This window comes from Oxyura jamaicensis, chromosome 5 (genome assembly GCF_011077185.1).
Source record: "Oxyura jamaicensis isolate SHBP4307 breed ruddy duck chromosome 5, BPBGC_Ojam_1.0, whole genome shotgun sequence".
Lineage (NCBI taxonomy): Eukaryota > Metazoa > Chordata > Aves > Anseriformes > Anatidae > Oxyura > Oxyura jamaicensis.
Genome location: NC_048897.1, coordinates 42,952,974 through 42,969,458, shown reverse-complemented (window position 1 = coordinate 42,969,458; position 16,485 = coordinate 42,952,974).

Sequence of the window (16,485 nt, the reverse complement as noted above, 5' to 3'; positions counted from 1 at the left end):
TTGTTTCTTTTACTCACCATGAAGGTCTGCCTGCTGACTACGCACTGCCTCCTTGGCACTCTCACAGTCTGTTTGCAGGGCAACTTCCTGACTACTTGCTGTGACTATCCCTGCCTACCTCCTGACCATACCCTTTTGTCCCCAAGCCTCCACCCTTGCACTGCCCTCTGGGGAAGGCACCTCTCCTCGAACACCTGAAGGTCCTGCCTGACCTAGTGCTTCTCTTCACAGGACATAATAGAAATGAAGAAGAAGCAAATTAATCACTTCGTGTCACAGGTGGCTTCTAGCAAAGTGTCAGCACTGACTAAAAAAGAATTGAGAATAGCTGTAAATGTTCTGGAAAAAAAGAAAAAAAAGAAAAGAAAAGAAAAGAAAAGAAAAGAAAAGAAAAGAAAAGAAAAGAAAAGAAAAGAAAAGAAAAGAAAAGAAAAGAAAAGAAAAGAAAAGAAAACGTTATCTTTGATTAAAAAAATGATGGAGGTCAATTAACTGCAACTAAAAATAGAGATAGCTTAGAGATAAACACCAGCTGTTTTTTAAATCCTCTGAAGCAGTGTACAAGGTGAATTTCAAGTATTTAAGAGGACATATGCAATGTTCTTGGAAGATGCACTACCATAAAGAAATTTTAGAGGAAGGAGGGTTGTTGCTGAGCAGGGTAAGTCATTATTAATGTTTGCAATGGATGCCCAGATAGCAGGCACCAGAAGCGTGCAATGATTTGGCCTTAAAAAGCCTCTTGACACCAACCTTTTAATGTAGCAAAAGGTAAAATGTCCAGTTTCTGTGTTTTGCATTAGTAGGGGGGAAGTGAATAGAGAAAGCTGACAGCTGCCAGATGGCACAAATAGCTCCACATTACCAAGTACATTTCTAGTCTAAGTTTATGACAGAAGATTTGCAGTTTTGCAGGAGCTCAGCCTTCAGAAGTTACACCTAGAATTTCCTATTGCAAGAACTGGGATGATTGAACAAGGTTTCCTCTGGAATATTCCTTATCTTTGGGGTTTCTGGTCATCATCTGTAAATCAATCTCTTGCTTTAGTGCATCCTGAATGCCATAATATTACACTCTAATCCCTTCTCGAAGCTCCTCCATTCCTTCTCACAGCCCCCCTTCAGAAAGTGTTGGTGTTGCTCAGGATTTAAGGTCTCCCATTCCTTCACTTATTCTTTACACACTGGCATGAATTCCTGAAATCACCTACAGCAGCCCTGGTGAGTAGGATACTGGTCTGCAGGTGCTGTGGAATAGAAATGAATGGGGTTTCAGGAAAGGACACAGGCTGTTTTACGTTTCTACCTCGCTGTCTGTTTAGGTGCTTTCCATTCAGACAGATTCAGGAGACAAATAGGAATATTTAAGTCGAGACCTTAACAAACTACACATTTATATTCTTACTTTCCATTAGTCTTAAATGAAGGATGAGAGAGTCAAGGCTGAAGACTTTGGTGACCATCTATGGGTGAAGAATCACTAGTGTAAAGGGGAAGGTAGCTTTTCCTCATACCTCTTCCTTTATGGGGGTTTCTGCCTGTACTTCTAAATATATAGTAAGCCAGAGGAAAAAAATATGTTCCTGTAAGACAGAACTTTTCCTGCAGAACAAGACAGTAGTAAATAGACCGTACATACTGTTTGGTGGTAATGTGGAACCAGAATCTGCCCTTCATATGAAGGCAAATGGATATGAGGACTCTTGAAATAAAGTCTGTAGTCTGGAGACTTGGGCAAGACCCCCTTTTTGCTCTTGCTAAGATTGTCCTGCATGTTCACCAGATACATACCAATGGCAAAGAGGCTCAGCTCTGAGTCCATTTTGAAGTTTCAGCAACACAGACATGGAAATCTGTTCCATGTCATCAGTATTAGGCACTAAATATGTATGTCTGCAGTTACTGCCAAGAGTTCCTGTCCGAACTCTGTTGTGATTCTGATGTTCAATAAATGTCAGTGAAATCAGATAATGACCCATTCCCTAAATAATGTCTGCTTCTCCCTCTGTCCAGAGAATGAACATATTGCTAAAGAGTTTTAAATAGAATGAGAGATGGGGAGTGCTGAAACAGCCACTTTTTCTTCAAGTTCTTCTTATGAAATTGTATATTATTATGTATTGTTTTCGTTCATTTTGTTCATGTATGCTTTTTGAATACAATTCCCAGTATGTTCTTGCCCCTTTCTCCAAACACACCAGGCAGTCAAGCCTGAAGTTACAGCAAAAGAAAATGTCTAGCTTTTTAGAAGGCAAAATAAGTTATTCTGTGGGAATGCCGCCAATCTGAGACTTTTTTTCAAATGAAGAAAAGGACTAGAGAAATCACTTTCTTTGGATTGGTGACCCTTGCTTTCAGGTAGATTCAGTGTACCTGGTATGTGTGCATATTTATACACACATGTTGCTATTATTTATAGAATGGTGCACAATCCATTAGAGACTGTCTTTTAAAAGAACAGACTTTAAAAACTGTGAAGATGCTTTTAGGAAGTATCCAGATGCTTGGATACTCAGCCAAATCTCTGGACTACAAGAACAGGATAGAGATCTGCAAAAAGCAGTTTGTGTTTTTAATTTTCTTCTGCAGTATCTCTTGCTCTTGGCACCAAAAGAAAACATAGTGACCAAAGAAAACCAAAAGCCAATCTGAGTTCAAAGAAAGGTTCAGTACAGTTTGTGGATGTCCAAACTGGCATCCTCTCCCTACAGGTGACGAATGCAACTGTGACCTTTTCTGTAACACCAGTAAAAAGGTTTGCAAGACCTGGTCCAAAAAGAATGAGGGTAATTGATATTCCACTCTCATCTGAATGAATGCAACATCATTACTGACCTTCCTTTGTTTTTATCATCTTTAAAAACTTTCTCTGTTAGTAAAATAAATTTATTTTTGTATGTAATTTTAAAGATTCTTTGTAGCAGAAAGCTAACACTAACATGGAGCTTTATCCTTGTCCTAAAAGAGCTGAAATTATTGAGTTATTGGACTAAAGAATGATGCAGAACTGAGTTCTGACTGTACAATGTTCATATGAACATGCATACATGCAATGGTATTCCTACTTCACGTGCATGAATTTACTATTCACAACCATGACATGTTTTTATATAGGCACTTTATCCAAGTTCACCTCCACTTTTTTCTTCCCTTGCAGACCTTTCCAGTTATCTGCAAAACTGTTAAGCAATGGAGAGTTCTTTTTCTTCAAGAGTGCTCTCTTCCACCAGTGTTTGCTGCTTCCACACAATGAGGAATACACTTTCCTCCCAGCTTGCACAATTTAAGTCTTATCACGTAGGTAAAGGCAGTCTACTGGCAGTCAAAACAGACATGTCTTACTTTGCATTTTTCATGATACCAGTACCTGTGAACAGATTTCTTCACAGATTTTCAGATTTAATTACTACTGGCTTGGTTTACTTTAAATGATAAAGTTGTGAAAAAAAAAGGGAGGGGAATTTGAAAGTGAACATAAGAACAAACTGTTTTTATTTTATTTTATTTTATTTATTTTATTTTTTATTTTTTCCTGGTCTTTGGTTCACTCTGCTTCAACTCAGTAGGGCAGTTTTTAGACTAGGATTTTCATGAAAGCCCAGGTCTGTGTAAACCCGCAGTACCAGGTGAAATGGGGGACTGCCGGTGCTGGCTGCACATGCTCTGGAAGCAGAACTAGCACAGCTCCATCACTTCATTGCTGCCCTCACCTAAGCTAGGGACAGATTTCACAGCCTCAGAGGAAGTGCTGGGCAATCACAGATATGCTACTCTCACCATCCAGTAACGCACTTGCTCTACGCACTTTTGAGCATGCAGGTTAACATTCAGCTTGATGCTATGGGGTGGATTTTTTTATTTTATTTTATTTTTTACTGTACTCTGCAGAGCTCCAGCACTACGTAGGATTTAACACATACAGTGAAGCACTAGAACAAAGGGCCGTGCCCAGAAAAGTAATGAATGCATGGCTGTCATAACATGCCAGTTAAAGTAACCTCCCTGCCCCTATGAAACCTTCTCCTTCTCCAGCCTCCTCAGCACATATGCTTTACCAGCTCAAATTCACTCCTGCATTTGTAAATACATATCATCAGCTACCCTTTGACTGTTTTATGCTAACAGAGTCTGTACTCCTGCTGGAAAACATAATGCCATTTCATTTGGTTTGGTAAGTTTGAAGAGGGTTTACTCAGCTGCAAGCAATACTACTGGTTGTTGCGTACTGTATTTTACCATCTGACCACAGACACAAAACTAGTACACAAAGGGGAAAAACAGGAATTATACTTCTGAAATTTCAAATCTTCACTTTGGAACAAATATCTTTCAACAGTCAAGAAGTGTTGACTAAAGAAGCAGCTTAAACACAGTAGATCAAGAGTGATCAAGATGGATTTTTTTCCACAGAGGACAGACAGTATGTAGTTCCCTTACAACTGCATGGAGTGAACAAAGCCCATGGAAAAATATGTCCCAAGGCTGAGGACCTAGTAATCTAGGGGTCTGGCTGCAGAAAATAGAGCCAGAGTTCTGAACCCCAGCAAAGCAGCAGTTCTTTAAGGAAAATAATACTTACCTGTCACAGGAGCGCCAAAAGAATGAAGTAACAGTAATTAATAGAAGAGCTTATTCCATACATATTTCAATGATTTTCATTAAAAAGAAACTTGGACCAGAATTTGAAATGAGAGTCAAAACCATTGAACACTAATGTGGGATTTACTTAAGTCAGTTGCAAATTTAGACTAGACATGAGTCTATTTGGTACAAATGAAAAAAGTATTTATGTCTGTGTTTTTCACAGGAAAAACACAATTCAAAGCCTAAACCCATCATATCATCCAGCATTTGCACTGATATTGGTGATATATTCTTCTGAAATACTTGCACCAAAGGAAAACCTTCATTTCCCCACCACTGTCAAGTCTCAATGACTTAGACGTTCTGGAGAGGACCTGGTATCATAAAATACAATAAGCCTGACTTGCCATTAATGCTGTTCTAAAGAAAAGTTGGTACTCTCATTTTTTATATTTTAAACAGCTCAGTTATGCATTTCAACATTAGCAAAAGAGTGTAATCCACTGCTCTTCTTGTTCCTTTTTATCAAAATGCTACACTACAAGTAGAAATTGATTCCCAGAGCACACTTGTTAAAAACAAACAAACAAAAAAAACTCTGACATTTCTGGAAGAAGGAATGAACTGCAGGATTCTTTTTCCAGCTGAATCTTTTAAGCCGCACCAATAGATCTGTGCCAAGGCAAAACAAGTTTGCCATACGTGTGATATATGCTGCTTTGTTGAAGCACTAATCTTACAATCCCAGAAATCACACAATATTCTCACTGAACTTTGAGAAGAATGCAGTCATGACAAAGGAGAATGAAACCCTAAGGCCCTCTATGGCTCCAGTTTCAGTTCTAATTTCAGACTAGGATCTTTATCCTGAAATCTTTACTCAGGCACCAAAAAAAATAAAAAATAAATGAATCACACTGCAAGTGTATTTTCTTCCCACTTGTCCTTTAAATGAGGAAGGATTTCAGACAGGCTTTGAATAAACTTTAACTTCTTCAGACTAACAGTCCTAAAATGCCCATCTCTGCCACTGGAAGGAATTCAGAGCAAGAACCTCAGGTCCATCACACTCCAAGCACAGAGACTTACACACTTCTGAAGATCACTGTGGCCAGCTGCATCCTGTAATGGTGTGCAACTGTCAGATCACAGCAAACTCAAGGAATCCTGAGTTCACTGAGACTCACAGACAAAACAAGTCAAATTACTTTTTTATTTGTGTCAGGATGGGCAGCTTCATAGAGTCTGTAACCAGAACCAGTTAAGGCACAATAACTTCTTATCTATGAGAGAATAAATTTTAGCCAGAAGCTCTGAGGCTTTGGGAGGGTTGATCTCTGGTCCGCAGGAAATGTACTACTTTTAAAAGGCTTGACTTTTATCTGGATCAGTTGTCTCCAATAAATCTGGTATTTTCTCCCCTCACACTTGCTTTAACTGTTGCGTTAATATCTAGAAATTCATGGCACCCCAATAAAACTCATGTTAAAAGGTCATGAAGTTTGTCTGAGCAACCTTCAAAATAGTACTGCTAAGCTTCAAAATGACTGTCAGATTATTACTTTTAAAATAAAAAGCAGAAGAGATGATCTATTCTCATCTTTGGAAACCAAGTTTTTTTTTTTTTTTTTTTTTTTTTTTTTTTTTTTTTCCCTGAGACTTAAAACAACATTAGCCTGAGCCAGACACTGAGCATGGGAAACCTGAGCATAGATGATTTGCATCAGGCATTAGTATTGCAACTCCAGCACAGCCTCCTAGAAAGAGGATTGTCAGACAAGTTTAAGTACAGTATAATTGCAACCCAGGCAATATAAATAATAGTGAATAAGGCTTTCTGGGGATATGGACAGAAGTACTGCTTTTTTGTTGTTGTTGTACTGAATTATGTTATTAATGGCGTGAGTGCTCAAACCCCAGTTTCCACTTATCCCACAGCTGAAATAATCCTTCCCTGAAGATGAAGACAGACATGCACATAGTAATCACTACCTGAGATTTCACAAGTACCTGTGTGGGGAACAACTATTACCACTTTGCAGTTTCTATATACCGCATGGCAAGTGCACCATCTAGTCACAGCATTGCTCACTGCCACAGCCATGGCCTGCTAAAACACCTTACAAACATTCTAGCACATACTATCCATGTTTCAAGCTGATCTTTTATACCTAGACGAAATGTGGAGATTTGGAGGCAATGAGAGACAAGTCTTGCACATAATCTGTTGGGTTCACTGAAGCTTTATGGCAAATGTGGCTCTGTATAGGAAACATGAATGTTAGTTGGGCAGAGCTTTGTGGGCAGCCTTAGCTGGAACTTTTTCAGTGGAAACTAGCTCAGTTGCAAACTCAGCACTGCCCACAAGAGACAGAACATATGTAAGTGTTTATTACATGACTCCATCTGAAGACCTAGTTAGGCTGATAGTTTAAAGCTCCGACATTTGTACCACAGGATTTAATAACATTTTGTCCTTTTCTATATCAAGTTCTTCCAAAGACTGGAGGGAAAAATGAACAGCAAGGAATCCTTTTAAGCTACAATTGCTTTTTTGAAAGAATCACATCACAGTCCTACTCGGTGGACCAATGCTTTGTTTGCTTAAGTATAGGCATCATCATGCTAAAGACTGCCCACCAACCCCAAGCACTTAGATGCATCTTTACTGAACTAACATGAACTTCCATCAACTCCATTTCAACCTCTTCACTTCTTACCTCTCTTTAAATTGCGAGATGAACTGCAGACACTCACCAACAATGGGATGCACAAATTCCCCTCATCTTATCATGGTCACACATACCCTACTGCCTGTAAGCAATTGGATAGAGTATCACAAATCTAAGCTGCGCATATTATGGGGGAGCAGAAGAGAAGAAAAAAGCCTGAATTCCCTGCTTCTTCTAGCTATGCCACCTACTTAGATTTCCTCCCCTGCCTCAAGCTAGTCGCGCCTACTAGACTGACAAGGCCTTTGAGGTCCATTGTTTCCAGGTTAACTGGGTGGCCTTCATTCCTCTTCTGTCCTGGGGCTCTGTGGAGACTGTCCCACCACAGTGTCTTACTTCACATCCTCAAAGCAAATGCTTGGACTCACCATTCCATTGTCTCTTTAAACTAGGCTATTTCTCCTTTTTCTTCTCCCTTTTTCCATCTCCACAAAACAGGACACATGAAGTCCTTTCCTAAAGTTGTTACTTGATTACAGCTAAGTTGATCTGGGTCATGTTCTTCCTTTCCCAAGTGCTCTATCACTGCTCTTATTTGCTTGCCGATTGATTAAGCTCTGTTGATGCTTAATATACATGGGCATGTTACTAGTTTCAGTGACAGATGGATTTGAGACACTAGTATGTATAGCACAAAACAAGCCCCTTACTCCTAATATAATACTTCTGCAAATGGTATCACTAGATATGACCCTGGATCTCCCTCCTTAGAAACTGGAGGGAGCTACTGGAAAGCCATGCATGTCAAATTTCTTAATTTTGGAACATGACCAATAGAGCTAACCATCTCTAAGCAATCTTGACTTTTCTGGAGAAGAAAGAAAGACTTAGAACCAGGAGATAACCTCAATTTTTCACACCCTTTTTTACTGATAGGCACCTTTGTGTGTGCGTGTATGTATGTGTGTGTGAAGGTCATGACTTAGAATAGAAAAAATGAAAATGTCTAGCCAAGATCAATGTAGAATCTGGGTAGGAATGAGCAAAATATCAAAAGGACAAAGAATTCTGCTACTGATATTCAAAAAGAAGAAAACACCACTGGGTAATGGTTATGGTCTCATTGAAAGTGTTGGACAACCCAAGGGGAGAGCTTGAAGGGTGGGTACTCCCTCCTCTTCAGATGAGTGCTCACAGGGCCTGCAGACACCTGTGGAGAGCAATACTGATCAGGCTACACCTTCTCCCTCTTAGGTCCCTCAACTTCTCACATGTTTTATACTAAAGCACAAATTAAGCTGTTCTCTGACAAGCTCATCTCATGAATAGTATAGCAACTCTACAGTTGTCTAAAGAGAAATTCTGCCAGACAGGGCTCGACATCAGACTTGGTCCCCTTATGGGTCTCTCTCACCACGAAGCCCACACACAATTCCTTATGCTTTCATCTCTGGCTTCCAGGCAATCTTTGTTCTTCCTCAGCAAGGAGTCACCACTAATTCTTTCTCAGACTCAAAACTACAGGGATTGCTCCAACACTCCCTGCAAACAGACTGCCTCTTATATCTCTCAGCAATCCAGGCTCCCAGCCATCAGATCAGTCAGATCTCCTCAGTCCTCCAAATCCCATTATTTAGGAAGAAAACCAGGCACAGGTGAGAGTTGAGTCTCAAATCCCTTAAAAGCTTACACTTGCTCCATGATAAGATGCAGGACTCTTGAAACAATTCCAGTAATTTAAACACTGGAAGGTAGAATGGAGTAAGTCCAAAGAACTCCACATTTATCCAGCCTGTCAAAATATTAACCATTCCTTGCTGGAAATATTTGAGAAGTACAACTCCCAGAAAGTTGTGAGATGTCTGCTACTGATCTGGAAGACTGGGTGAAATTCTGTCTTGAATTTGTTACCAAAAAAAAAAAAAAAAAAAAAAAAAAAAAAGTTGTTTAAAATTAAAATGTGTTTTCCCCCTTCTAGTTTGAACACCTTTCAACATTAGTAAGGTAGAGGCAGACAAATCAAAATTTTACCACATGGTACATGTAGTGTGGGAATGAATATGACATTACAAAGTTTCTTTGTAATGTTGTGCACGTCCTTCTGGGTTGAAAAAAAAAAGCTCAAACAAATTAGTAAAATGTGAGAGGCTAGGGCTGTATGGTGTACAAAAAGCTTTTCATATACCTGAGTTAGTATAAAATATTTTGCTTTTCTCTCATCACTTATCTCATCTCAGTGTCTGTACATTTAGGGTATCTTCATTCATGCAGTTTTGAATTTAAAGTGCATACTGTTTGTGTTCTGTCTATCAAAATCCATGGGCATTTTAGAAGAACGTGTGAATTTTACATACTACATGAAAGGAACCAGAACCCAGCATTACGTACAAAAATGTAGATATGTATATGTTCATATATGACGGGTGAAGATTGAGACTGGATGTTCTTATTGACAGAGACTTTCCAGAAGTACCATTATCCCTGGCTTTGTAGATGTCAGGTCTCTACTCTCCAATTCAGTTCCAATGGAGACCAGTAATCCTGCTGGTGTAACACTGCTGGCTTCCACTACAAATGCAGATGTGGTTTTGGCTTTGCTACAGGTCACCAGGTCATGAGCAGCATGGGCACCATTCCTTTTCTGCCCTTTTCCCATCACCAGTCACTGGAGTTGGGTTATGAACTTCCTGATGCAAAATGCGGACATTTTTGAAGAGCTTTGGGTGGTTCTGTGTTCAAATGCTGCCATCAAGTGGATATACACAGTAGAAGGTGACAACTAATAGGATATTCTGAAAGAGGAAGGTAGATACAGAGATCGATTGTTGTTTTTGTAAGTTTAATGAGGCAAATTATTATAAAAACATTTTTGGTCTAACCAAAACTTCTGTTTAAGGCTGGTTTAGTCCGTCTTTTTTGTATTATACCACTTTCATATTCCAGCTTCTTTGAGTCTCACACTTGCCAGTGATAGACCACAAACATGAGTGTTGCCCTGTGCCTGCAAAATTTGTCTGGCTTGCTGTGGTGGTTTTACCATGCTGAACACCACAACCGCTCTCTCACTCCCCCTCCTCAGATGAGGAGGGGAAGAAGTAAAGGAAAGAACAACTCACGGGTTGAGATAAGGATGATTTAATTAAAGAGAAAAAATATTATTAAGGAAATATTATTATTAATTAAACAATTCAACTAAAGGGAAAAAAGGGAAAGGGGAAGAGGGAGGGGAAAGAGAATAACAAAACAAAATAAGTAAAGGCTATGTGGATGTGCAGAGGAAAGAAATTACTCTCTAATTCCCACAAATGAGCGATGCTTGACCATGTCCTTGAAGCAGGGCCTCAATGCACGTAGCCGGTGTTCGGGAGGATGACAGACGTTTTCACAACGAGAGCCCACCCCTCCCCTCTTCTTCCTTTTTCCACCTTTTATTGCTGAGTGTGACATCATATGGTATGGAATATCCCTTTGGTTGGTTTAGGTCAGCTGCCTTGGTGGTGTTTCTTTCTCACTTTTTTGCCCACCCCCTAGGAGGGTTAGAGAGAGTCCTGATGCTGTGCCAGCACTTCTCAGCAGCACACACAACACTGGTGTGATACCACTGCTGTTCTAGCTCCAAGTGCAGAGTGCAGCACTGTATGGGCTGCTGCAGGGAACGTTAACATCCCAGCCAGACCCAGTACACTTGCTAAGGATAAGGACTAGCAATTGCATTGTATTTCCATGAATTTGTCTGAAATCCTGACTCAGATGTGAGATTTAGGAAATGGGTAAGGCAGCAGGAAAAATCTTTCTTTTTGAGATTTAGAGATAGTGACCAAAATTAATTAATATTTTTCTTCAAATCCCAGAGCAACAGTTCCGTTTATATTTGAAAGTGAAATACTCCTCTTTATAGTGTTGTTTTTCCTCTTGCAAAGCTTTTTAAAAAAACATATCCTCATTTTATACAAGAAATTTAGGAAAATAATTCAAAATATTTCTTGATGTTATAAGAGTAAAATCCGATATACAGTACAGATTCCGGGTTTGGTCTTATTTATGGCTACAGAGATGCAGCAAAGCTGGACTGTCTTTGTGAGCCTCAAGTTTTGGCCCAATCTGGGTTGAGCAACCACAGAAGTCTTCTCTCAAGACTCCTCTTCTTTCACCTAAGCCAGGCAGAACTGGATATTTTCCTAGGCTGTGTGACATTCAGGAATGCAAAATTTGTCCATGGCTCATTCAAAAGAAATGCGTAGCAAATGAGATGTGTTTTGGAAAATCAACAGTGCATGCATAGTACGTGTGCAATAATTTAGTGTGCTCTGGATGCATATACACATAGTTCTGCCAGGAAAGCCCTGTGGGGGAGAGGGGGGAAGAAGCCCTGTATCTGCAGCAAATTGTTTTGCCCTTAAGGCTGCAATGGTAAATAAATTTTGCCAAGGCACAGACAAATTTAAGAACTTGGAGAGGGAAGGAGGGAAGGACATAGTTATGAAAACTATTGTATTCAAGCAGTGCAATATGGATCACTGTCTTCTGTCTTATAGTTTTTTTTTTTTTTGTATGAATATATATATATATATATATATATTCCTACAGCCAGGTCATTAACACTTCTTCACCTTTAAAATTTGAAGATCTGCTTTAAGTAGGAATACAGTGGTCCATCTGGATCTAAATATTTGAAAACAGAGCTCAGATTATCAGCCAAGAAAAGGCCAACTGTGCTGTTGTGGAGATATCATCAGCAAATGGTTTAGTACTTGCAAATAGAATAATTATTAATCAAAAGCAATGCATACGTTATTGGTTCATGAACAGATACTAAGAACAGCAGTAAAAGGACAAGTCATGTATGTATTATCTGTCAGAAAATCAGACAACCTGGTCCAGAGTTTGGTGGTTGCAACTTCATAAATTCTACTTATACAGCAGCAAGATTTTTTCCACTGTGGCCAAAAAAAAAAAAAAAAAAAAAAAAAAAAAAAAAAAAAAAAAAAAAAAGAGAAACCAACCGACAAACCACAAAACAAACAAACAAACAAACGCTCCCACCCTGGCTCTAAAAAGTTTTACCTTTGTGGAGCATCTATGGGTCTTTTTTGTTAATCAGGAACAAAGGTTAAGGTTGTTTAAAAAGAGATAGACAAAATAAAAATACTTTTTACTGTATTCAGCTATAGGCTGGGGAGAAGAGGAAGCCACTGTCCTTAGCTGATGAGTGCAAACTCTCCCAAACTGTACCTCAGCCTAGTTTTCCTTATTTATAGGCAATAAGGACTGAAGTGAGGTCTGAGGCTCATAGACATCATTACTTGTCTAAGGCAGAGCATTAAGAAATCACAAGGGTGAGACACAGATATATATATAGGTTGGTGCCTCTGGCAACAGGCTTCATAGATGCATTGTTCTCTGTCTCGTTAATGACAAATATGTAGAAAAAAAAACATAAAATTGAAGTGATATCAGTGCTCTTTGTCTCCATACAAGTGTTTCTGAGGAAAGTTAATTTTAAAATTCTTTCTTTAGAGACCTGCAGGCTATTGCTGCAAATACTGCAGCTTTCTTAAACTTAAACCACCTACATGGTGAACAGGCTTTGGAGCTATTCACTACACACGTGACAGATTCCCATACATATGTTTATCTTGTCCGTTCCAGAAAAGAATTAAAGACAGATATTATTTTTTCCAGCCTTTCATGTTTAAGATAAGACTTTTCTACTTCATTGAATATAGCAGGACAAGAGCAGCCTCTTATAATGTTTCACTACCAATGATAAAAAAGATGCCAGGAGCTGAAATCTGTTTTTAACATGGTGAGCCACTGACCTCTTCAAAGAGGATCTCCTGTCTATAAATGAGGATATAAATGAGCGCTGGGGGAGCTGTCAGCTAGGTTACCATGGCCAAACATCATATGGCCATTCATAAATATGAATTATTATAATTTCCTGCATCCTGTATTTTAAACACAAGCCTAGTTACTTGAAGCCTTAAGCAGAGCGAGCTGTAAGGGCTGATGTAGCCTCTGTTGACAGGGAGTGGAAAGATATACAGCTGCATGGGTGACAGCCATGGCAAAGCTGCTCACAGCAAGGGTGACAAGAGAACCCCCTTAATCCCTAAGGTAAAGCAAAACCCAGAGTGAATGGGCTAAATGAGCAAATAAGGTATTCCCTTCACAGTTTGAGTTATTTTCACAATACATTGGCATAACTTCATACAAATATGCACTAATCTGCCCTGCTTAGATCCTGTCCCCTCAGGTACTTCTGCCCAGGAAGCCCCTGCAGCCTGAGCCATCTTTTTCCTTGGACTCTGGCATGCTTCCCCAGCATGTAACTGTGCCTTGGTAGTTTACTGAAATGGGCGCTAACTTCACTCCCCTCCACAAGAAGTTTGGCTCTGTGAGCTTTCTGGGTTCATGGGTCACCTCTGGAGCAAGCAGACACAAAAGACTGGATTTTACATGTGTACTAGGAGTTTAAGCTCCCATTATAGGCAGGTACACAGAGCTGACACAGAGTATAGAGAATTTCTTGGCTCACTGAGCCCTTAGGTGTATATAGACATTCAATAAACTGTTGTGCATTAAGGCATCCAGACCAGTCTGACAGATATGACAAGTCTTTCTGCTGGTTGCATTGCCCAGTTAGGTCAGGTGTCTAGCCTGAAAATGCTTCATATAGCACTAGATACCTATCGGTGTGCAAGTATGGGCTACTGGGTACCTATACAGTGAATCACAAATTAATTTCTGTTCATCAGAATAGTTCTGCAGCCTGCAACAGATACCGGTTACTAGCTCTCTATGGACTGTAATGGGAGCCTATGTATTTAGCTGGCAAACTCCAAAATTTAGGTTTCTTAATGTGAAAGCCACCCTTAGTCTTAAGGGTGAGAAACATATTTTTGAAGCACAGTAATTTCCATCACTATTTTTGCACTAATGAAGTTTTCACTTCACACCATCAAGTTCTTTCTTTTTACTGAATTCTGGTAAGTAAAATAGAGGGCAGAATTAATCACAGATGCTAAATTGCTAGATGAAGAAAGTTTAAAGGTAAGCATATCAGTGAATTGACAAGAAAATGAGAAAATATTCCACGGCCAAATTGCTTCAGTAAGAACATACCACCAGAGCTGGTATTTGCTCAGATGTAATTATCAATTCTGAATATTTGCAATACAGTTCAGTTTTGGTACATCAGCACTTCTAATTACAGTTATTAAGTATTACGGTATCTTTTTGTTTTAGTGATTCATTTGTATCTGAAGTACTTTCTTGTACACCATGTTTTCAGTGAGAATGTTGTCAACTTCATCAAGCGTACCTGTATTTTTGCTAAACTTAGTAGCTAATGCTATTCATTAACTGATGAATTCAGAGGATCACAACTGGTGTTGGAGGGGTATCTAGCTACTCCACAAGAAATGACTGGGCAGTTTCCAAAGGATGGCATAGGTGATTAAGTCAGCACCTCTGCAAGAATAATTACGTTTGCACTATTATTGCCTCTACACTCTCTTCCCCATGTAGAATAGTAGGAAAATTTAACAAAAAAAAGTTACATTTACTTTTGCTTTGTCTTTCCCTCATTTGCTTTCAAATAAATAGCTCAAGATTTAAGAATGAGTGTAAAAACAATATTGACTTATGACTGAGTTAAGGACTTGCTACACCTAAACCGAATTTCCTGATTCAATCTCAGTTGTTGATAATCTTCAGGTATCACAGATCTATGAAAATATTTTCATATTCCATTTTTTATTGGAGATAACTAAAGACTGTCTGCTCTTTGCGGATCTTGAACAAAACATGTCAGTCTGCTGAACAACAAAAAAATGAATATTGCAATGCAAACTGTGAAATGATTTGAACACTTGCTTTACCTTTGCCCGGAAGAGCTTGCCATTTGGAGTGAAGAGAACTTTTAAATAATTTTGAACAAAACTTGAATGGATTATACAAACAACAAATGAACGAAAAAACACTACACAACACTTCTAAGTGCCTTAACAGATGGCTCTGCCAACAGAAATAACAGGAAAAGACAGTACAGTGACAAACTGTAAGTGCAATGCAGGACAGAGAAGACAGACAAAAAATATGCTTCAACTACTCAACAGAAGTTTAAGGGTGGAAAGGACAGATATATTTCAGCCACACTTCTGCTACTGCCTCATTGGACCAGGCAGTTGTGCTCCTTTCAAGAGGCTCATAAAACTGAGAGTTTTGCTATTTTGACATGAGTCTGGAATTTGATCACTGATTCCTAGTGGTTATCTAGTGTTTTGACTGGATTTGAGTCAAAGTTGTGAGGTTTGAGTTATCCAGTGGAATTATTCAACTTTTCTGATTATATCCAAATTGATACTAAAATAGTTCTATCACAGAATAGATCAGAAGAAAACAAACAAACAATAAAACCCTGAAATACATATTTTAAATATATTATAAATTATATTTTAAATATATTTTAAATTATATTATAAATATAATATTTTAAATATATTATAATATATAAATATATTATAAATATAAGTATATTTATAAAGAAATATGTAAATTCTACTAGATCAAGTTTCATGGCTTCAAAATTGATACTGCATACCTGGTTTCACTTTCACCTGGATTTCTAAGTCTTCTTTGCTACCATTGGTTGAAAAGTTCCTGGTTTTGATGAACATTTGTCTTCTCAACAATAGTTTTGAGAGGGAGCATCTGTTTACTTAAATTTTTTTTATCCTGTTATTTATAAGCCAGCACTTTCCAAAGAAGTATTTCAATATCGTTTTCCCTGCTTTCTTCTTTGTACAACATTGTAGAGATATGATACATGCAAATATTATCAGCAATACTGCAAACTTGCTATATTACTCATAACAATTAAGAGATGTGTCAACAAAAAAAGTCCCATGGCAATGTACTGTAGTATGTACTTCAATAATGAATTCATTCATTTAAAAAAAAAAAAAAAAAGATAAAAAAAAAAAAAAAAGGCTAGCTGTTTGAGCAGCAATTAATGGATTTGAGAATATCTTATTTACCAGACAGCTTAGAAGCTGCTAAGAAGCAGCTTCCAAAGCAGGTCCAAACAGTGCAGTCCCACAGGTGCTAAACACATGGACAGAACTGGTCTTTGTAATCTATTGACAGTCCCAAACAACAAAAGGAGACGGTCCCAAACAACAGAAGGAGAAAAGGTCTCAGGTCCGTTCAGGGGATAGGTCTGAAA